We start from the raw sequence: 23,561 nt of genomic DNA, 5'->3' as shown, positions 1-23,561 counted from the left end.
TGATATGCCGTAAAACAAAACAACCAAACCAAACCAAACCAAACGTATATGTATATATATATGTATATATATATATGTCTATATATATGTATATATATGTATATGTATATATCTATATATATGTCTATATATGTATATATATGTGTCTGTGTATATATGTATATATATGTCTATATATATGTATATATATGTGTGTATATATATATGTATACATATAGATCTATATATATGTATATATATGTGTGTGTATATATATGTATATATACATGTATATATATATGTATTTATATATATATGCATATATATTTGTATATATATGTATGTGTATATATGTATATATATGTATGCATATATGTATATATATATGTATATATATATGTATATATATGTATATATATGTATATATATGTATGTATATATGTATATATATGTATGTATATATATATGTATATATATGTATGTATATATATGTATATATATGTATATATATGTATATATGTATGTATATATACATATATATGTATATATGTATATATCTGTATATATGTATGGATATGTATATATATGCATATATATATGTATAGATATATGTATATATATGTATATTTATTTATGTATATATGTATATATATATGTATATACATGTATATACGTGTATATATGTATATATATATGTATATATATATGTATATATGTATATATATGTATATGTGTATATATATGCATATATATGTATATGTATGTATATATATATACGTATATATAAGTATATATATGTATGCATATATATGTATGTATATATATGTATATATATATGTTTATATATGTATATATATGTATATATGTATATATATATGCATATATATGTATATATATATGTATATATATGTATATATATGATTATATATATGCATATATATACGTATGTATATCTATGTATGTATATATATGTATGTATATGTATGTATATATATGTATGTATATCTATATGTATGTATATATGTATGTATATATATATGTATAAATATATGTATGTATATCTATATGTATGCATATATATATGTATATATATATGTATAAATATATGTATATATAAGTACATATATATATATATGTATATATAAATATGTATGTATATATATTTATATATATGTATTTATATGTATATATATGTATATATATATCTATGTATATATATACGTATATATGTTGATATATGTATATATATGCATATATATGTGTGTGTATATATATGTATATATATGTATATAATGTACATATGTATATATATGTATATATATGTATATATATGCATATGTATATATATATATGCATATGTATATATATGCATATATATATGTATATATATATATATGTATATATATACATATATATATATATATATATATATATATCCATATACAGATTTTGTTGCTGCGTGGTAATTTATTTTAACGTTTTGTGGGGTGTCTATTTTCTATGGAGTGGTAAATTTGATTGGTATCACCTAAACGGCAAGTGGCTATAAAATCGCTTATAATTTAGGGGAAGGGCATGGAAGGTTGTAAAATTGAAAGGTTATATGCGGCAATATATCTATAAGTTTCGTCTGTTATGATATAGGGAGTATGATTATAAGGGGCGGTCGGAGATTAGGGTGGCAATGACTATGAGTGCGTTTAACTTGATGCAAAAGGTTAAGTATACATATAGATGGCAAAGTGGAGGAGTAAGGAAACCATTACTACTTAAAAAAAAAATATACCAAATAATAGTAGGGTAATTATAACAGTACGAAAGATAATAGTAAGGAAAATTATAATAATCGTAGTAATAATAAAGAAAAAAAATAGAATAGAATTAAAATTGAAGATAAAAATAAAGATAAAGACAAAATTAAAGATAAACATTAAAAATAAACATTAAAAATAAACATTAAAAATAAACATTAACAATAATATTACCAATAGTTGTAGTAAAAATAAAGTCAAAGTTAATGTTAATAACAATTAAAATGAAGATAATGGTAGCGGTTATGGTAGCAATGACGGGGATAATAATAATAACAGCAATTATAATGATGATTATAATAATAATAAAAATAACATGCCTGGATATCTCCCACTCTGCCGTAAGGACTCTGACAGACATATGCACGGACTTGGAGTTTACATTCGTAATACCCTTCCCCTGACTAGAGAGACAAACCTAGAAACGGATGATCAAGCCTTTATGTGCTTTAGACTAATCATGCAACACAACATTAGCTACTTTTACTTTCTCTACCGCTCTCCTTCGACCCAAGACTGCACCATAATAAACAAAGTATCTGACAGCATAGACACAGCACTCTCCTTCGACACTAGCGCCCAAGTACATGTATTTGGTGACTTTAATGTCCATCACAAAAACTGGCTTGGATTCTCTACTTATACAGATGCAGCAGGCAGCGCAACTCATAGCTTCTCTGTATCTCACTCCCTATCGCAAATTGTTACTTTTCCAACCCGCTTCCCTGATCAGGAAGAACAACACGCATCACTATTAGATCTGTTTTTGACCACAATTCCTGATGATTGTGTAACGAAATCCGACAGCCCACTTGGGAACGCTGATCATGCGGTAATAATGGTTGAAATCGCCCTAAACTCTAGACCCAAAACTGAAGAGCCAGTGCTCAAAACAACGAGATATTATAAAAAGGCTGACTGGGAAGCTATCAGAGATCTTATCAGAGACGCCCCATGGGGAAATATTTTTTCTCTTCCTGCTGAACAGTGTGCAACTGAGACCACTGAATGGTTCAAAACTGCAATCGAAGCGCATGTTCCCATGCGGAAATTCTATAGAAAGCCCCACTCTCCCCAATGGTTTACTTCGACTTGCGCAACTGCCATTGCTCAAAGGCAGCATGCATTCCGAAGGTTTAACCGACATAAGTCCAGTTCAAACAGACAAAAGTACATAGAAGCTAGAAGTAACGTTAAGAAAGAAATAGCGACAGCTAAGAGGGAATTTACGGAAACCACCAAAAAACGCATCGAAGCACAAAAATTAGGAACTCGTGACTTCTGGAAAATCTACAACAGTGTAGTAAATAATGGGCAATCAACGATTCCCCCACTAACCAACAATCACGAGGTTCTTTGCTCAGCAACCGAGAAGGCTAACATCCTTGCCAGTCGGTTTGCCTCCAACTGTACACTGGACCCTTTAAACCACCCCCTACCTGACTTTCCTATGCGGACAGACGCCAAGCTAGACGATCTGGAAATCACCCCTGCTCAGGTGCATGCTATCATAAAAAACCTTGACACTTCCAAAGCATGTGGACCCAACCTCATCCAAGCTGTGCTATTAAAAAAGTGCTCAGCCGAAGTAGCTCCAGTTCTCTCCAAACTCTACAACAAATGCCTTAATGAATCTTGCTTTCCGAGCTGCTGGAAAACTGCTTCTGTGGTACCAGTATTCAAGAATTCTGGCGAAAGAACTGACCCATTAAATTATCGCCCTATTAGCCTCCTCCCACTTTTTGCCAAAATATTTGAGACCTTAATTAACCATGCTCTAGTCCAGCACCTTACAGATGCTAAACTTCTGACCGACCATCAATATGGATTTAGACAAGCCCGTTCCACGGCAGACATCCTCACTGTAATCTCTGAACGCATATACCATTCACTGGACAAAGCGGGAGAGGGCAGAGCGGTAGCTCTAGATATATCTAAGGCTTTTGACAGGGTATGGCATGAGGGTCTCCTCAGGAAGATTAGATCTTACGGTATCACTGGTAGAATACTTAACATAATTAAATCCTTCTTAGATAAGAGAAAAATCCAGGTTGTCCTCGACGGTCGTACGTCTAAACAATATAATATAAATGCCGGAGTGCCCCAGGGATCTATCCTTGGTCCTCTGCTGTTCCTGATATTCATAAATGACCTCCCCGAAAAAATTGCCTCTGAGATGGGTATATATGCTGACGACACCACACTCTATAGCAGGCACGACAGGAAAACAAATGAACATATATCTAAAGTAATGGCAGAAACACTAGAGGATGACCTCAAATCAGTAGTGGAATGGGGACAAAAATGGATGGTAACGTTCAATGCCACCAAGACAAAACTGGTTTCATTCAATAATTACAGGAAACCTTCTCTACCACCTATAGCAATGGCCAACAACTCTTTAGCTGAGAGTACGTCTTTCAAGCTCCTTGGCCTAACGTTCACAGGAAACATGAGCTGGAACAATTACATCGAGGGCATTGCCAGGGCCGCTGCGAGGAAGGTGGGCTCTCTCTACCGTGCTAGAAAACTTCTAACACCCGAAAGTATCCTGTACCTCTATAAGGCCACTATTCGCCCATGTATGGAGTATTGCTGTCATATTTGGGCCGGTGCATCGGCTACTAGTCTCTCTCTCCTTGACAGGGTTCAAAAGAGAGTCGCAAATCTGATAGGCCCTAAACTGGCATCAAAACTTCAGCCTCTGTCCCATCGTCGAAACGTTGCATCCCTCTGCCTGTTCTACAAGTATTATAATGGTGAATGCTCTGAAGAACTGCAAGCACTTGTGCCCCCATGACGTGAACACCCTCGACAGACCCGACAAGCTGCAAAATCCCACCCCACACTGTAGAGATCCCTAGATGTAAAAGATCGTTCTACTCCAGTAGTTTCTTCCCCAGAACTGCTAGACTTTGGAATTCCATTCCAGGTCACTGCTTCCCCAACTGTACTGACATGCATAAGTTCAAGTGCAACGTGAACCAACATCTCGCTGCCCTAATCCCTACATAGTGCCCCAGTAGATGTTTCCCCTGATAGTAGCCCCCTACACCAAAGTGGCAATGTGCCTTGTTTGGGGTGAAAATATAATTAAAAAAAAAAAAAAATAATAATAATAATAATAGTAATAGTAATAGCGGTAAAAACAAGACAGTAATAATAATGATAATAATAAAGATAGGAGTAACAATACTGCTACCACTACCTCTACCATCACCACCACTACTACTACTAATAGTAATGAAAATATTGTTAATAATAATTATTAGGGATGCGTAAAAGAATGGGATGCATATACAATCTTATATATCATATTATATATAATAAGCTTCTCCTTATTTATTTAGAATTCAATAAATCCTCCCCCAACATTCTATAATTCCTCTTAATCTTTTTTGTCCCTAATGAACCTTACACTAGATGCCGCATCTTCCCCATGCTACCTAGCACATTCTCTACTCTTCTGATAAGAAGCATTAGGTTTCGAAATGGCCTGGCATAAAGAGTCCCTTCTATCCCCCAAATTTTGCCTGTAATTCATTATTCAATAAATGATCCATTCTATATCTACCTATATATAGTTTTGTGTCTTCATTTCATACTCTTGTTGTCCTATTATATATATATATATATATATATATATATATATATATATATATATATATATATATATATATATATATATATATATTAGTCCTTGCGTGAAAGAGCAGGAAACAAAATGTTTTAAATAATAATAATAATAATAATAGAATAGAATAATAATAACAAAGACTTTCGCTGGCGAGGACTACTATTGACCGTAACCAGTTATACATTCCTTTTGAAATTTTCATCTCTATTTTTCTCGTCATCTACTGAATATTTTTTAATAAAACCTATATGAAATATGTTCCTTATTAAATTTTAAAGATTTTCTATTCTGAAGTAAGTTTAAAAAATTTAATCTAAAAAGTTATTTTAAAATTATTGTTAAAAAATCACATTTTTTCATTATTCAGACATGTATTACAAAGAGGGTGTCGCAAAAAAATGTTGTGGTGTGAGGAGAAATACAAACTGAAACAGAGAGAATATTCAGACCTGCAATAATACAGAGAGGGGTTGCAAAAATGAGTTGTGGTGTGAGGAGAAATACAAACTGAAACAGAGAGAATATTCAGACCTGTAATAATACAAAGAGGGTGTTGCAAAAATGAGTTGTGGTGTGAGGAGAAATACAAACTGAAATAGAGAGAAGGAGTGCTTTAAAATATAATCTTAAAAAGTTAGGATACACGTTAGAAAAGCATTTCATTCCAGGCATGAAAATTGTTAAACAAAATGTTTTTACTATAGGCTTTAAAAATAAAGGTACACGATTCAATTTGAAATTTATTTATCTTCAAAGTGCACTTCTATAAATTTTACAAAGTAAGGTATAAAAATTTAATTTAAATTGAATCAAAAAATTACCTTGGATTTATTTTATGTAATGTACATTTTGTTGCAATTTAAAAACATTACCTTTCATTTAGCAATTAATGATCTATGATCTATATACATAAAAGCGAAAATGTGTGTATGTATGTGTGTTTGTTTGTATGTATGTATGTGTGTTTGTATGTCTCGCAAAAACTTTCGACACGGGTCACGGATGTTTGCCAAATCGGTATCATTTTAAAGTTCCAACCTTCGCCCGACAAATATCGAAAAATTGGCCAAAAACGTTAATTTCTTCACCCTGAAATCAGCAGTTTTCTACAGGGGGAGGGGCGGTCAGCAAAAACCGTCCTCTCATGACGAGTTCGGTTCTACGAATGCGCAAATGACGTAGGAACCTGATTTAGTTTAAAGATTAAAAAAACGATGTAATTTCGTGGAGGTCGTCTTAGGTCAGTTGCTTAGAGCGCGTCCTCATTATCTAAAGGTTTTGGATTCGAATCGTGGTGTGAGATGTCTTTTTTTTCGATTTTTTAAATTTTAATATTGAAGCAGGGTTATTTATGTCATTTTTCACGTGTTTTCAGATTTTTTAATGTTCGTTTTTCTGTTTTTTTTTTTACTTCGCTTATTCTTAGGTTTTCATTAACACCCCCACCCCCGCCCGATCACACACACCCCAAAGCAACCGGGCAACACCGGGTGACCCCGGGGGTTATTTAAGCCATTTTTTTACGTGTTTTTTTTGTTTTTATTTTTCAGATTTTTTAAAGATGTTTTAGCGTTCGTTTTTATGTTTTCTTTTCCGCATTTTCTTTTTTGTTTTTCCGATTTTTACATTTAACATCGTTCGTTTGCCTCACGTTAGTTTTTTTTGTGTGTTTTTTTCTTAAATATTTATTTCGCTTATTCTTATGTTTTGATTAACACCCCGCCCGAGCACACACACCTCTAAACAACCAGGCAACGCCGGGTACCCCCCGCTAGTATTTATATAAAAACGAAAATGTGTGTATGTATTTATGTATGTATGAATGTATGTATGTGTCGCAAAAACTTTCGACACGGGTCACGAATTTTCCCGAGATTGGTATCATTTTTAAGCTCGATCCTTCGCACGACAAATATAAAAAATTGGCCAAAAACATTAATTCCTTCACCCTATAATCATCAGTTTTCTACAGGGAGGTGTCAGCAAAAACCGTCCTCTCATGACAAGTTCACTTCTACGCATACGCAAATGACGTCGGAACATGATTTAGTTTAAATATAAAAAGAAACGACCTAATTTTGTCAACGTCGTCTTAGCTCAGTTCATTAGAGCGCGTCCTCATTATCTAAAGGTTTTGGGTTCGAATCGCGGTGTGAGAAGTCTTGTTTTTTCGATTTTTAAAGGTTTAATATTGAAACAGCGTTATGTAAGCCATTTTTCACGTTTTATATATATATATTTTTTTTTCAGCTTTTTTAAAGAAGTTTTAACGTTCGTTTTTCTGGGTTTTTTTTTTCAACACATACGCGTTTTCTTTTTTTTTTGTTTTTGTTTTTCCAATTTTTACATTTAACATCGTTCGTTTGCCTTACGTTAGTTTTTTTGTGTTTTTTTTCTCGATTCTTTAGAGGTTTAACATTTATTTTATATAAAATATTTAATATTGTAAAATATTTATTTCGCTTATTCTTATGTTTTGATTAACACCCTCCCTGCCCGAGCACACACACCTCCAAACACCCGGGCAACGCCGGTACCCCCCCCCCCGCTAGTATAAATATTAAAATTTCAATGATTTTTTTAAAAAGTGTAACATAATGTACATTACATAAAATAAATCCAAGGTAATTTTTTGATTCAATTTGAATTAAATTTTTATACCTTACTTTGTAAAATTGATAAAAGTGCACTTTGAAAATAAATAAATTTCAAATTGAATCTTGTACATTTATTTTTAAAGCCTATAGTAAAAACATTTTGTTTAACAAATTTCATGTCTTGGATGAAATGCTTTTCTTACTTGTATGTATATATATATATATATATATATATATATATATATATATATATATATATCGCTCATAAAAAAAAGAATTACACCCTTCACTTAATCGTCAAATCAAACATTAAGAATACATGACTAAATATAGTTTATTTAGCCCCCTTCAGGCCCCCATACTTAATTTAAACTATCATAAATTATTTTTTTAATTTCGCTACGCAAACTATAGAGTAATATAAAAAGTTGGAATTATTTTTTGATTCAATTTAAATTAAATTTTTATATCTTACTTTGTAAAATTGATAAAAGTGCATTTTGAAGATAAATAAATTTCAAATTGAATCTTGTACCTTTACTTTTTAAAGCTTATAGTAAAAACATTTTGTTTAACAATTTTTATGCCTTGGATGAAATGCTTTTCTTACTTGTATATATATATATATATATATATATATATATATATATATATATATATATATATATATATATATATATATATATATATATATATATATATATATATATATATATATATATCGCTCATAAAAAAAGAATTAAACCCTTCACTTAATCGTCAAATCAAACATTAAGAATACATGACTAAATATAGTTTATTTAGCCCCCTTCAGGCCCCCATACTTAATTTTAAACTATCATTAATTATTTTTTTAATTTCGCTACGCAAACTATAGAGTAATATAAAAAGTTGGTACTTATGTTATAATACTTTTGCATATTCTTATAGCAAATCATCCTAAATCTAATTTAGACGAAACAAAAAAACGAAAAACATTAATTGGTTCAAAATCGTTTTAAAAATATTTTAATGTTTTATCAATCGAAACAAAAATGGTGGCGAATGGTATAGTTTTGCAAAATTTAAAATTTTAAATTCTATCAAAAATAGTAGAAAACGTTTTATATTATTCTGCTTTTCATATGATAAAATTCAGGCTTTTAGTTCTCTGAAAAAAAAGTTGCTTAAAAATAATGGATTTTAATAGATTTTAATTCGTTAAAAAAAAAAAGAAAAAAGAAAAAAAAACAACTTGGTTTTTCTTTCACTTTTTGGCCGTGCCTATTGTAAACTGTTTCGTCAATTTCCTGGACTGATTCTCCATACCAATTAAAAAATGACTACCTGCCCGGCGTTGCCCGATCGTAAAATTTGCATAAATATATTTTTATTTATGCTGATTTTGTATTTATTATATTAGAACCAATTTCTATTGATTTCTATTGATTCAATATGTTATAATGAGTTCAAAGTTATATATATATATATATATATATATATATATATATATATATATATATATATATATATATATATATATATATATATATGTATATATATATGACTTGGGTGTCATTCGCTAGAATCGAAACCAAAACATTTAACGCTCAGCCTTAGTCGTTATTTATCGTCCCACCATCGTTACTGCTTGAGCTATCGGCAGATGGGCTCGAAAATGCAAAAATTTAGCGACTTTAGCTATGAATATTTAATTTTGAGCATGCGCAACAGTAACAGCTGGTGTAACGGCTTTATTTGTATTACTCCTGCCAAGGTCAATTTTTTCGAGTTTGACCTCCTAGCAGCTGTTTTTACCAGCTAAATCCAAAATCAAAATTGTTCCACAAATCCAAATCCTCTATATATCAGAGAGGAGTTTGGTAGAGACTTCCTGCGCACACAAAGAGACAAGGGTACTATAAATACATATGCGTTTACTAGAATTATTTTTATCCTAAATGCTACGCAATTATGCACGATGTAAAGATATTCATAAATAGAGCCGAGAGTAATAGTTAAATGAATCCAATCATCCAATAAGAAACCATAAAAAAAATGAGCAATTAATTAATGAAATTCGTTTTGCAAAAAAAATATGCAAATTACTTAACCTTTATTTATTTAGTATATCGCATATCCATGACTGAGTATATTAAGAAGTTCGTTTTAACTTTTAAATAGGAAAAGGTTTTTAATATCAATGTCAGTGCGACGAAAAACAAAACTTTACATAGATATAGATTTATTAAAAAAGCAAACAATAAAATGATTTCGCATCTAGGAAATGTAATAAGCTGCCATTCATAATTTTAATTTGTTTACACCTTTTTTTTTATAATAGAATGGTCGATAATAACATACAAATAATACGCACTAGGTTCTTTAATATGACAGAGGCGCGTACGAAATTGCATATAACGCCGACCCGGCTTATGTATCGAACTTTATACTTTGTATACTTTCAAAAAACTTTAATTCAGTCCAGAAATGACTTCAAAAACTTTAAATCAGTCCAGAAATGACTTTCTTATCAATACTGTTAAAAGACTTCAAAATTATTTTCGAATTTAGAACTCTCAGCTCACGCTAGAAAACAAGTCGTGTTAATCTATTGTTATGGCTGACATGTGTTTTGCTCCGTGACCGTTCGAAGTTAGAAAACGAGTTTTTAAAACCTTTTAATTTATTTGATTTTTAACTTTTTTTTGCTGTCAATTATTAAAAATGGTGTATAATTCTAATTATAACTTCAGTTTTTAAGGAAAAAGGAAAAGTATTAACGGTTCATTTATGTTCTTAAAATAAAAGGATAAACATGCCTTATTAAGACGCGGCCCTGTTGTATCAAAGATCCAAATCATAAACAAAGCTACACGAGTAGCGAAAACATAAAAATAAAATTAGTTTCGCAACATGCAGAATTATATATATATATATATATATATATATATATATATATATATATATATATATATATATATATATATATATCCCAATCATAATAATTGTTTCTGTAAAGTCTGATGAAGTTATTGGATCGTTGAGACGATTTGATAACCGGAACATGTGTAACTAAACAGATAAAACAGTAATAAAAAAATAAAGATATATTTGCTCTGCAATAGTATTGAGCACTCTCTTCAGGTTTTTACTAATTTACCTACTTAAGTATATATATATATATATATATATATATATATATATATATATATATATATATATATACTTAAGTATATAAGTATATATATATAATATATATACATACATACTTAAGTATATAAGTATATATGTATATATATAATATATATATATAGATAAGTATATAAGTATATATATATAATATATATATATGTATATATACTTAAGTATATAAGTATATATGCATATATATATATATATATATACTTAAGTATATATGTATATATGTATATATATAACTGTATAAGTATATATGTATATATATATATGTATATATATATGCATGTATATATATACTTAAGTATATAAGTATATATATATATATATATATATATATATATATATATATATATATATATATATATATATATATATATATATACACTTTTACACTTTATTTATTTATACGACGCAATACGGTTACTCGCAATTATTATTATAAAGAAAAACTGAAAGTAACAATCATTTAACGTAAAATAATTTAGTTAAATTGCGCCCGACGCAATTTCTTACAGAAAATTGTAAACGAGCTCTATTGCGCAAATGACAAAAAAAAAAAAAAAAAAAAAAAAAAATGGTGTTGGCGTTGAAATGAAAAAAAAAAAAAAACAGAAAAAATAATGCCTCTTTTCCGTTCAGTATGCGTACACGTTTGTTTTGTTTTGATTGTCTTTTATGTTCAAAAAGCGAAGAAGTCTAAACAGCAGAAAAAAGAAGGTACTGTACCTGATGGTACCCGTGCGCTTTGCTGCCGTCGATATTATTTATATTGTATGGCGAAATGATAGACCGGCCGCAGTTAAGAGACGATTAAAAGGAACATGGCTTCCAAGACGAACCTTTTATTTTATTTTGTTCACATGAGCCTGGTTTGTCGTCATATTTCATTTCATATGTAAAAGCGAAAAAGGCCGACGTTTGAAAACTATAAAGCTAAAAAACATCGTTAGACGGCTATTCGCCCGGTAAATATGCTAAGCAACCTGCTGCTAGAGAGAGAGAGAGAGAGAGAGAGAGAGAGAGAGAGAGAGAGAGAGAGAGAGAGAGAGAGAGAGAGAGTTGGGAAAGCTGATTATTATCTGCACACACGCGCACACAGTCGAACCAAACTAAATGCATCATATTGTCTGGTGCTAAGAATTTGGTCTTGCTTCTCACGCTGATGATCGCAGATTTTGGGGAAGAGAAGGCATTATAGAAGTTTTAAGGAAAAGCCTGATAATTTTGTCGTTTTTTTTAAAAAAATAGAAATCACTCCAGCCACGACATGAAACTATTTGATGTAAAGAGTTGAAAAAAAGTATTACCTCAAAGTGAAAAACTACGCAACGATAAGCGTTAGATGAATAGATTCCGACCCAGAAAACAGCAATTCTTCCCCCTCTGTCAGAAATATCACTCATGGTATGTGTTGATTAAAGGATAAAATAAGGAAAACGATAATGATGAGGCTGATGATACGTTGGTAGACGTATACTATAAAACAGGGTCTCATAGTACGGCCTATGGGCCAGATCTGTTAGGGAAAACGTAAAAAAATATTCAGGAAGTTAAAAAAAAAAAGAAGAGAAAAAAGAAAAGTGTGAAACTAGTTTGCTGCTCCAGAAATGTTTTGTTTTAATGACATTTTTCAGCATGAGTTTCACTAAAAAACAAAACTAATCAGCAAAATAGTATTAAACACGTTCTCTTGAATGAGTATGCCGCGTCTTCTTCTTCTTCTTCTTCTTCTTCTTCTTCTTCTTCTTCTTCGTTGTCGGCCTTCGTTTTCACTTGTCTTCTGCGCTTGTGCATTGTATCCGTGCAAAGTTTCTTTATTTTTCATTTTTAAAGTTGATAAACCATTTGTGACAGACATCCTCCTCCTTTCGTATGACTGTGTCAGAAATGCACCAATTCCATGCTTCTAATTTTTATTTTTTAAAATTTTTTTACAAAGGAGTCACCACTTATCAAGGCCCGGATGCCACTCAAGGATAAGGGTTAATGAGTGTACAGTAGTCAATGGGAAAATGTCGGAGTAATCGTTAGTAGTGGGAATTGGGTAAATTGGATTACTCAAGGGGATGGCTAATCAAAAACTTGTTCACGTTGGATTTGAAGACCGCCATATTGTAGTCAGGAAAAAGGAACAGAGATCCACAGTCGTGCAGTTCTAAGAAAGAAGCTCTGTTAAAGTAACGAACTGTCAAAAACTTTCCTCGCTCTTTATCTATGCCTAAATCAAAACGTAGATTTCATGAACAAAGCTTCTTTCTTAGAACTGCACGCCTGTGGAACTCTGTTCCCTCTGTCTGCTTCCCACCTGACTACAACCTGGATGTCTTCAAGTCCAACGTAAGCAAATTCCTGATGAACCGCCTCCTTAAATAGATACTTTATTAAATCTCCACACTAACGTCCTGTACTTACAATAACCCTTATCCCTGAGTGGCTTCCGGGCCTTGATAAGTGGTGACCACCTTGTAAAAAAAAAAAAAATTATACTAAATAATGCTTGCGAATAATGATAGAGTTGGAAGGATTTTTGAATCTTGATTTTTTAACAGAAAATTCTGCACTGATTCAGACTTTGGAAACAAATGGCCTGTTAACCATGTTTTATAGTTATTCATTCTTTTCTTTTTAGTCAATTTATTTTTTTTATTTTATAGTCTTAAATTGTAAGCAATATGCCATCCCTCATCGTTCAAAAACTTTAGAGACCTCTGCTCTAAAATATTATTTATATTACTTCCATTCTCCCCTCTTCACTGCAGAAAAGTTAGACACAAGGTCAGTTTATAGTGAGGAATACATGCTCCCCCTCTTAGATCAAACGGGGCCTAACTAGATAAGTGCAGAATTTGTCACGACCAGTCACGTCGGTGTTCCTCGACGAAAACTACTCAGGCAATGTACCATTAGGCCCCTCTCTCAAAGGTAGAGGTAATGTACTGTGTGCATGACTTGAAATTGACAAAACAGAAACTAACTTTGATACACACAGAAATTTGCCATAATCGGCTACGTTGACATTCTCCAGCGAGAGGCGCCTCAGGTCACAAACTTAACTTCCTCCAAAGAAAGAGGTTATGCCTGTGAAGACCACGTCGCTAAGACTGAATAAGGCAGATTATAAATTTGATCCAGGCAGAAGTTTCGATGATCCCTATCGACTAAGCGCCATTTTTTTTTTATATCATACTTATGGCGACTTAATTGCGAAGTGGGTATAGTCAGCTAACGTAGTTCCTAATTTTCGGTGTAGCGCTACCGGAAGCGGTGACAGGCAAATCAGTTTCTTCACTTTTTTCTCTCACCCCTATATTTGTTATTTTGATTTCAATAATTTACTTTTATGCTTTCATAAACATATATTTATTATATAAATTAAAAAAAACAACTTTTATTTTTAAAATTAAAAAAAAAAACACTTTTATTTTTATTTTAATGAATATATATTTCTTATAAAATTTTAAATAAAATAAAAACATTTATTTTTTAAATTTTTTATTAAAAGTGCAAATAAAGACTAATTGTGTTATTTTAATCTTTTTACAATTTTGTTAATTTTTATTGTATATTTTTCAATAATGTCCTTTTCTTATATTTTATTTCAATAAATCGCTTCACAATAAAAATACTGAAGATCAATAAAAGTGAAGGAACTGATTTGCCTTTTCACCACTTCCGGTAGCGCTATGCCGGAAATTAGGAAGAACGTTAGCTGATTATAACCACAAAGTGATTGCTATGAACGCTAAAAAGCAAATGACTATAATTGCTGCACTCATTTCCTGCTTCTTTGGAATTCGCTTTCCTCCTCACTCCCCAAAGCAAGTAAGTTTTTACAAGAACGCATGAACTCAAAATATTTTCGACCACTGAAAATCGTTTCAAGTCTTAAAAGTCTTTGTAAAAATAGTAAGCCAGTGCGAAGTCAGAAAATCCTAGAGGACCTGTTCAAATCAGTTTTCTTTCTAACTTCAGCTGCACCTCAAGCACAACTCCAGAACATCCGCTGAACACCCCTCCCCATCTGGCATTTAATTGAAGGAGGCGAAAAGGGCCCAATGGCTCACATACCAAGCCTGCTTAATCTTGCGCACACATTCCTACACGTTTGCAAGAGTCAGAAAAGAATTACTACCCACTCACACGAACTAACAAGAACAAGGTAAACCAACGCACACACATACACAATACAACGCTGCCAAACACTCGCATATGTATATTACTTACATGCACATATTATTCACATTATGAACATTGTGACTTCTCACTATCAACTAAACTTTAATTAACAAACACAAGTTTGCATAAATGAACAATTGTAACAGAGTGCAGACGCACGTAAGCAAATGCTAAACCGTGTGGAAAGTGACGTTACGGTAGGGGAAAAGAAATAGACTATAAAAAGAACGTGTGAACAGTCTGAGGACGTTCAAGAGGATAGAGGTTAGAGAGAAGGAGCACGATCACATTTTATTCGAGTGAGTCATGTTATTTGCTTGTCTTCTGTTCCTTGCGACGTACTCTGCTACAGCGTGTTGGACCCGAGTGTCTACATATTAACACGTTTGTAAACCTGTACTACCTTACACAATTAACTTTGAAAGTAATATTTATATTCTTGTATAAAAATGCTTTTCAAAATGTTCAAAATCTATGTTTTTCTTATTAGATTCTTTTGGCACTTAAACTAGTTTACTTTTTGATTATCGCCCATCTGAAGTCTCGAAACGCCCTCCCCCCTCCCACTGATGGCCGGTACGGACCCTGTAGGGAAACCCTGATTTAGGGGATGAGTTTTTCACCAGTTTTGGAGGTTTACTTTAAGTGTTTTCTAATGTGAAAAATATTTTTGAGACGAGCCGGATTCAGAGAAATATTTTCATCGAGAAAAATTTGCAGGCTTTATAATCAATTGTGAGAATACGAGAGACATGTTACACGGTAAACAAAACAAAATAATGAATTCAGAAAGCATATATCCACAAAAGAGGTATTTTTATAAGTTTAAAATGGAAGCTTATGCCAATAGGAAAAGCAGAATGTTCGTGAATCTTTTAGAGTTCTTGTAAAAACAAGAGGGGTTCATTAGCTGGGGCATTGAAGAAGTCTGAATCGATTAATTAACAGCCGTACATTTCAGCGGTCAGAAAAAATCGTAATCAAAATTCTCCGCTTATTGATATAACTTATAATTCATTGAACACTGTTTATAAGAGTCAGCGTTCGTTTGATTTCGTATTAGAAAAGAAGTTCAATGATAAAGATTGGAAATATTTCAATGAATAAATTTTATACAGATTTGCAGACGATAATGAGACCATGAGTTGTGTGTGTCTATGTGTTCGCTAATGTGTGTGTGTGTGAGTCGAGATATGTTGTAGAGATTAGCACCCAACCGAGGGGCGCCTAGTGACAACGATCCGTAGACTCGGGTTAACTGGGTTCCACGGGTTTATTGAAGAAAAATCTGGCCTTTTAAATGGTTTTTAGTGGCTCCTAGAAAAACCATTTCAAATAAATTCAGAAATTTCTCTGATTGGTCCAAAATATAATTTTTTTTTTTAATTCAGGATAGTGTATATATGTAGACAATAGTAGCTTACCCATTTTGATTTTGGACGCTGTTGTGTAAACATCGGCTGCTATAGCTAACCTATATTTTATTTTATTTTTTTCTTTTACTCACGTTCACCCACAACAAGACACATCGCCACTTGGATATAAATGGTTACTATTTAGGACCATGTCTAGGAAGGATTAACAAGATGTTGGTTTACGTTACATAGTACAATCAAGGAAGCAAGTAGCAGGAAGGGAATTCCAAAGTCTAACTGCTCGAAGAAATAAGCTATTAAAGTAGAAAGCCTTCTGGAATTAGGGGACCTCAACAGTGAAGTGGTGTGATTTTGCTGTTAAGCATGTTTGTCGGGGATATGTACAAGTGCAACGAATTCATCAGAACACATTCCATTAAAATATTTGTAAAATAGACACAGAGATGCAACATTGCAAAGATGGGACAGGGGTTGAAACTTAGTTGACAAAGTGGGATATATTAGATTGAAGATTCTTTTCTGGACCTTATCCAAGAGGGAGAGACTAGTGGTAGATGCACCAGTCCAGATGTGGCAACAATACTCCATGCATGGGCGAATGGTGGTCTTATAGAGGTACAGCATACTTTCAAGTGTGAATAGTCTTCTAGCACGATAGAGGGAACCCACAGCTTAGAGCAGCTTTCACAATGTCATCTATGTATTCGTTCTAGTTCATATTTCGATCCAGTAGATATCTCACTGCTGATGCTATTCTCTATCTATATAAGAGCCAGGTACGTCCAAGGATGGAATACTGTTGCCACATCTGGGCAGGAGCTGCTAGAAAGGACTTGGCCTGCCTTGATAGAGTTCAAAATAGACTTCATAGCCTCGTAGATGTTCTTTTCTCTTCCTTGCAACCTCTATCTCACAGTAGAGATGTTGCGAGTTTGTCTCTGGTGTATCGTTATTTTCATGGAAAGTGTTCGACTGAGCTTCAATCTATGGTCCCCCCTCGCCAAACTTTCACAAGAAACACTCGTCTAGCTGTAAACACTATCAATAATTCCCCCCACTCTTTATCTGTGCCTAAACCTAAACGTAGATTCCATGAACAAAGCTTCTTTCTTAGAACTGCATGCCTGTGGAATTGTCTTCCGTTTTCCTGCTTTCTGGCTGACTACAATATGGTTGTCTTCAAGTCTAATGTAAATAAGTTCTTGATGAGCCGTTCTATATAAGTTATCAAATTTACCAAATTTTCATTACTAATGATTACTATATTGTCCAATTTCTACTGTACGCTCTTTAACCCTTATCCTTCAGTGGCCTCTTGGCCTTGATAATGTGGTGATGTCTATGTAAAAAAAAAAAAAAAAAATATTTCATGCGAATATTAAGCCGAGGAATTTGGAGGAAAGATTCGCAGATAGGGTGTTGTTTGTCATGGATATTAGTAGTTGGAGGAGCATCTTGTAATTGTTAAAGGAGAACAACTTAGTCTTACTAGCATTAAATGTTACCATCCATTGACGACCCTATTCCACTACGATCTGAAGGTCATTTTCTAACGATTCTGCTTATTGTCTTAGATTTGTGTACATCCGTTCTTCCCTTGTTATGAAGCGTTGTATCATCAGCAAATATACCCATCCCGGACACAATATTATCAGGAAAAAAAATGAATCAGATAAACAGCATAAAATTAAAACAATAACGTTTACAACCTCGAATTTCCCACTTTTCTAGTGACCACCATGTACAACATCAAACATTAAAGTGTACTTTTTATCCAAAATTCTAAATTAGTTTCAAAGAATAAATCTAGAAAATAGATTCGGAAAAAATGACTTCTTTCAAAATCTTCTCTGTCGGTGGACATTAGACTTTCTGAAACATATATGCACATATGTAGACAAAATGCTTGTATAAATACAAATTTATACTAAAATACAACTCGACTAGTTATTCGGCATCATCTTATAAACAACGTAGTTTTATGGACTCCTAAACGATTGGATTAATTTTTATGAAATTTCACACAAATGTACTTTATGTGCCTGGTAGTGTTCTTAGATAAGTTTTGTATAGGAATGTCTTCAATAAATATCGATAATCGAAAAAATCCGATGAAAGAAAGAACATGCGATGTTGACTAAAGTTAACGCCTCATACAACCTAACATCACGTGCATTCAGAAGTTTTATTACCGCACAAGCAGAAAGACCCAACATATAAAATCAACAGTATGTCCTTTGATATGACAGGGGCGTGTTCGAAATGAATATTTCTGTTTAGATCACAAGTGAACCATAATACTTGACTTTTGCATTTTAAACTTTAATTCAAGCCATTATGTAAAACAAATTTCTTTATTATTCATTTTTTTTTTTTTTGAAATTGAGTTGAGTTGGAAAGAGCAGTTCACAAATATATACTTTGCGATTTCCTTTGATTGAACCCTTTCTGAAGGATTTTTAAGACAAAATGAGGTTTTTATTGGACCATGCCAATAAATATCATCATGACTGCATGTCTATGGATATAACATTATAATTATTAAGCTCTTTTACGAATTGAGCTTTTTTAAGAATTGAACTCTTTTAAAAATTGAGCCCTTTCGAAAAATAATAAATTGATTATTCATAAATTAGCCACTTTGCAAGGTTCTTTCCTTTGAGAGATCAGGACTCTCTTTAGAATCAGTGTACGGTTTCTATTGCATATATATATACTAGCAGGGGTGCCCGGCGTTGCTCGGGTGTTTGGAGGTGTATGCTGTGCAAAAAAAGCAAAAAAACAAAAAAATGGTTAATTTTTTAAAACTTTGACCCCTATTATGACCCCTTAAAATTTATTGTTTCGGGCTCAAATCACTTTATTAAGTTAGATCCAGGTTAAAGAAACCTATATCTAAAATTTCAAGTGTCTAGACCCAAAATTGTCGGAGGAGTTTGGTAGAGTTCTTAAAGGTCAAATCGTTGAAATTTGACCCCTTAACAGCCAAATTTCTGGATGACACCCGTCACATCGATTTTCCCAAATCTCAGTACCCGGTATTTCAAATTTCGAGTCTATAGACTAAAAATTGACAGAGTTATTGCGTAGGGAAATGTACACAGACAGACACACAGACACACAGACAGACAGACAGACAGACAGACAGACAGACACGTTCACTTTTGTAGATATATAGATATATAAGAGCAAATAGTTAATAAAGCATGTTAAAAAACACTTTGAAAAAGAGTTAAAAACATATTTAATTTGAAAAGGAAACGCTAAACAAGTGGATAGTCCTTAATCCGTGGAGTTTCGAAGAAATACTTTCCTTCTCATCAGAGGGTAGGAATTAGCAAAATGCGGGATCGGATTTTGCATGCAAAAGTATTTGATGAAACAACAAGTAAGTCAAAGATCTTACTTGATAACAAAAAGTGATGCAATAATGATATACAAACTGCCATTAGCGTATTAAGCGACGCTCTTTGTGTAAACAAATCGAGCGGAGGCATTTGGACAATGTCAAAACATCGTTAATTCATTACCCACACAACATCACATCAGCCGTATAGCGTTGATTGTTATTTGGGTGGAAGGGTTTCGATCCTGGCTTGAGGCAGTTATATATATATATATATATATATATATATATATATATATATATATATATATATATATATATATACACACTCACATTAGCTGGCTATACCAATTCGTTTGGTATTTGAAACTAACTTTTTAAATAATAAACATTTCATTCATAAGTTTCTTGTAAATACAAGATTTTATTTGTTATATTTTTTTAAATTACATTTTCACCCCAAACAAGGCACATTGCCACTTTGTGTGTGGGGGGCTACTATCAGGGGCAGCAACTACTGGGGTACTATGTAGAGATTTGGGCAGCAAGATATCGGTTCACGTTACATTTGAACTTCTGCATGTCAGTACAGTTGGGGAAGCAGGGACCTGGAATAGAATTCCAGAGTCTAGCGGTACTGAGGAAGAAACTACTGGAGTAGAAAGATCTTTTACATCTAGGGATCTCTACAGTGTGGGGGTGGGATTTAGCTGCCTGTCGGATTTGTCGAGGGTGTTCATGTCGAGGGGGCACAAGTGCTTGCAGTTCGTCAGAGCATTCACCATTAAATACTTGTAGAACAGGCAAAGGGATGCAACATTTCGTCGATGGGACAGAGGCTGAAGCTTAGATGCCAGTTCAGGACCTATCAGATTGGTGACTCTCTTTTGAACCTTATCTAGGAGCGAGAGACTAGCAACAGATGCACCAGCCCAAATGTGACAGCAATACTCCATACATGGACGAATGGTGGCCTTATAGAGGTACAGGATACTTTCAGGTGTTAGTAGTTTTCTAGCACGGTAGAGAGAGCCTATCTCCTTCGCAGCGGCCCTGGCAATGCCTTCAATGTAATTGTTCCAACTCATGTTTCCTGTGAACATTAGGCCAAGGAGTTTGAAGGATGTGCTCTCAGATAAAGAGTCACTGGCCATTGTTATTGGTGGCAGAGAAGGTTTCTTGTAATTATTGAAGGAAACCAGTTTAGTCTTGGCAACATTGAATGTGACCATCCATTTTTTGTCCCCATTCCACCACAGATTGGAGGTCATCCTCTATGTTTTTGCCATTTCCTTAGATATGTGTTCATTTGTTTTCCTGTCGTGCCTGTTATAGAGTGTGGTGTCATCAGCATATATACCCAACTCAGAGGCAATTTTGTCGGGGAGGTCATTAATAAACATCAGGAACAATAGAGGTCCAAGGATAGACCCCTGAGGCACTCCCGCATTTATATCATATTGTTTAGATGTACGACCGTCGAGGACAACCTGGATTTTTCGCTTATCTAAGAAGGATTTAATTATGTTAAGTATTCTACCAGTGATACCATATGATCTAATTTTCCTGAGGAGACCCTCATGCCATACCCTTCCAAAAGCCTTAGATATATCTAGAGCTACCACTCTGCCCTCCCATGCTTTGTCCAGTGAATGGTATATACGTTCAGAGATTACAGTGAGGATGTCTGCTATGTAACGGGCTTGTCTAAATCCATATTGTTGGTCACTCAGAAGTTTAGCAGCTGTTAGGTGATGGACTAGAGCATGGTTAATTAAGGTCTCAAATATTTTGGCGAAAAGTGGGAGGAGGCTAATGGGACGATAATTTGATGGGTCAGTTCTTTCGCCAGAATTCTTGAATACTGATACCACAGAAGCAGTTTTCCAACAGCCCAGAAAGCAAGATTAATTTAGGCATTTGTTGTAGAGTTTGAAGAGAACTGGAGCTACTTCAGCTGAGCATTTTTTAATAGCATAGCTGGGATGAGATCGGGTCCACATGCTTTTGCAGTGTCAAGTTTTTTATGATAGCTTGCACCTGAGCAGGGGTGATTTTTAGATCGTCTAGCATGGCGTCTGTCCACAAAGGAAAGTCAGGTAGGGGGTGGTTGGAAGGGTCCAGTGTGGAGTTTGAGGTAAACCAGCTGGCAAGCATATTAGCCTTGTCGGTTGCTGAGCAAACAACCTCGTGATTGTTGGTTAGTGGGGGAATTGTTAATTGCCCATTATTTACTACACTGTTGTAGATTTTCCAGAAGTCACGCGTTCCTAATTTTTGTGATTCGATGCGTATTTTGGTGGTTTTAGTAAATTCTCTCTTTGCTGTTGCTATTTCTTTCTTAATGCTACTTCTAGCTTCTATATACTTCTGTCTGTTTGAACTGAACTTATGTCAGTTAAATCTGCAGTATGCATGCTGCCATTGATCAATGGCAGGTGCGCAAGTAGAAGTAAACCATTGGGGAGGGTGGGGCTTGCTATAAAATTTCCGCATGGGAACATGTGCTTGAATTGCCATTTTAAACCAGTCAGTGGTCTCATTTATGCACTGTTCAGTAGGAAGAGAAAATATATTTCCCCATGGGGCATCTCTGATAAGATCTCTGATGGCTTCCCAGTCAGCCTTTTTATAATATCTCGTTGTTTTGAGCACTGGCTCTTCAGTTTTGGGTCTAGAGTTTAGGGCGATTTCTACCATTATCACTGCATGATCAGCGTTCCCGAGTGGGCTGTCAGCATTTGTTATACAATCATCGGGAACTGTGGTCAGAAACAGATCTAGAAGTGATGCGTGTTGTTCTTCCTGGTCAGGGAAACGTGTTGGAAACGTAACAATTTGTGATAGCGAGTGAGATATAGAGAAGCTATGTGTTGTGCTGCCCGCTGCATCGGTGTAAGTAGAGAATCCAAGCCAGTTTTTGGTGTGCACTAGTGTCGAGGGAGAGTGTTGTGTCTATGCTGTCAGAGACTTTGTTTATTATGGTACAGTCCTGGGTCGAGGGAGAGCGGTAGAGAAAATGAAAGTAGCTAATATTGTGCTGCATGTTTAGTCTAAAGCACATAAAGGCTTGATCGTCCGATTCTAGGTTTGTTACTCTAGTCAAGGGGAGGGTGTTACGAAGATGAAAACTTTGGAATTTATTTATATAAACATATAAGCGTTAGCATTTTGGTAATCTTGTTTCAGATTTATTTATCTTTTTAAATAAGACCGTTACGAAATCGAAAGAAATAAACCAATTCGCCTGAGCGACGTTGAGTAGGGTGTGTGTGTGTCTATTTTACGTTACAATTTAGAAACACATAACAAGTTATTGAAAATCAAGTCGCGCTTCCAAAATGGCCACAAAGCAACATTTAAACACGAATGTGAAACGTTTTGCTTACTGGATTAGAACAAAAATAAAATAGAAACCATAAAAAACAAAATAGGCATTGCCAACGTTATATAGGTCCG

The 23,561-nt window shown here is 33.6% G+C and overlaps 1 protein-coding gene across 1 annotated transcript in view; it reads right to left on the bottom strand.

The window, feature by feature from the left end:
• The window catches only part of LOC145242013 (uncharacterized), a 31,200-nt gene extending 19,003 nt beyond the window's left edge, over positions 1-12,197 (bottom strand). Inside the window, exon 1 of the mRNA XM_080104905.1 lies at positions 11,931-12,197. The gene's annotated coding sequence lies outside the window, so the exon portion shown is untranslated. The remainder of the gene's footprint in view (positions 1-11,930) is intronic.
• Positions 12,198-23,561: the final 11,364 nt, after the last annotated feature.

The sequence above is a fragment of the Euprymna scolopes genome, chromosome 21 (assembly GCF_053919585.1).
Source record: "Euprymna scolopes isolate OS-2025 chromosome 21, ASM5391958v1, whole genome shotgun sequence".
NCBI classification, from domain to species: Eukaryota; Metazoa; Mollusca; class Cephalopoda; order Sepiida; family Sepiolidae; genus Euprymna; species Euprymna scolopes.
The sequence above is the reverse complement of the archived record's forward strand: the minus strand, read 5'-3'. Positions and strand labels throughout refer to the sequence as shown.